The sequence below is a fragment of the Arachis ipaensis genome, chromosome B8, assembly GCF_059453495.1.
Source record: "Arachis ipaensis isolate K30076 ecotype BB chromosome B8, ASM5945349v1, whole genome shotgun sequence".
Lineage (NCBI taxonomy): Eukaryota > Viridiplantae > Streptophyta > Magnoliopsida > Fabales > Fabaceae > Arachis > Arachis ipaensis.
In genome coordinates this window covers 81,225,999-81,227,348 of record NC_142443.1, presented here as the reverse complement: position 1 = coordinate 81,227,348, position 1,350 = coordinate 81,225,999, and the positions used below count along the sequence as shown (strand labels likewise).

At 42.9% G+C, this 1,350-nt stretch overlaps 1 non-coding gene across 1 annotated transcript; it reads right to left on the bottom strand.

Moving 5' to 3' along the window:
* Window positions 1-502: 502 nt before the first annotated feature.
* On the bottom strand, window positions 503-610 carry LOC148548586 (small nucleolar RNA R71). Its single transcript, XR_015897978.1, has one exon. It is a non-coding gene; the product is annotated as a small nucleolar RNA R71 (small nucleolar RNA).
* Between the last annotated feature and the right edge of the window lie 740 nt (window positions 611-1,350).

Sequence of the window (1,350 nt, the reverse complement as noted above, 5' to 3'; positions counted from 1 at the left end):
AATTGAAAGGATAATTTCACGAATAAGGCGAGAACAGCGTCGGTTAGCCCGCTCTGAGGGCGGATCTGAAAGTGAATCTGAAGAAGAAACCAGCCCCCGTTCTACTGATTTGGTTGTTTTACGTGCAGAAAACATGGCAGCTAGGAGAGTTACCATCCAGGAGGAAGGAGCCCCTGATTTTACAATGCAACCATTTCAAGCGCATCATCCAGCGGTAGCTACAGATTTTGAAATAAAAACCGCACTGCTAAATTTGATGCCCAAGTTTCATGGCCTACCTGCTCAAGAGCCTATCAAGCACTTGAGAGATTTCCAGGCAACCTGTTCTACTGTCAAGCGTGATGGCACTGATGAAACTTCAATTCTGCTGAAAGCTTTTCCATTTTCTCTTGAGGAAAAAGCAAGAGAGTGGTACTACACTCAACCTCTAGCAAATGTATCCAGCTGGGATACACTCAGAAAGGAGTTTCTGGAAAAATTCTTTCCATCTGAAGTTACTGATAAACTGAGGAAGGATATCTCCACAATTGTTCAGGATGACAATGAGACTCTCTTTGAATACTGGGAGCGCTTCAATAATCTTCTGGAAGCATGCCCCCATCACATGATTGACAAGATCGTGCTACTCAGCTATATTACACAGGGTATGAGGCCTCAAGATAAGACCACACTGGAAAGTGCCAGCAATAGGTCTATGAAGAAGTACAAGACCACTGATGAAGCTTGGCAATTGATCAGTGATTTAGCTGAATCCACTAGGAACCACAGACAGAAGCAAGGCCATTCAAAAGCTGTGACAGAAGTATCTTCTAGCAGAGAGACTGCTGCTCTGACTCAAAGCATTTGTGAAATGACCAACTTGCTGAAGCAAATGCAGTTGAATCAACAAGCTCAGCAAGCTCAACCTCCTCCACCACAACAAAACCAACAACTAGTCCCACAAAGAATTTGCAGAATCTGTGCTGATTATAGCCATTACATTGATGAATGCCCACAGCTCCAACAAGAAGACAACATGGTGGCATCCACTCACAACTTCTATGACTGCCCCAACTAAGGGTACAATCAAAGTGGAAATAATAACCATGGATGGCAGGACAATTCAAACCAGAATTGGAGGGACAACAATAACAGAGGAGGCAGAGATAATTAGGGAAATCAGAAGTGGAACAATAACAATAACAGGCAGCAAAATCAACCTTACAGAGCACCTCACCTGAGGCAAAACCAAGGACCACAGAACAATCAGCAGTAGACCTCTCAATTTACTCATTCTTCGTTATCTTCTAATGAAGATCTACTACAATCTTTTGAGAAAAGACAACAGACCATGGAAAACAACATCATGAA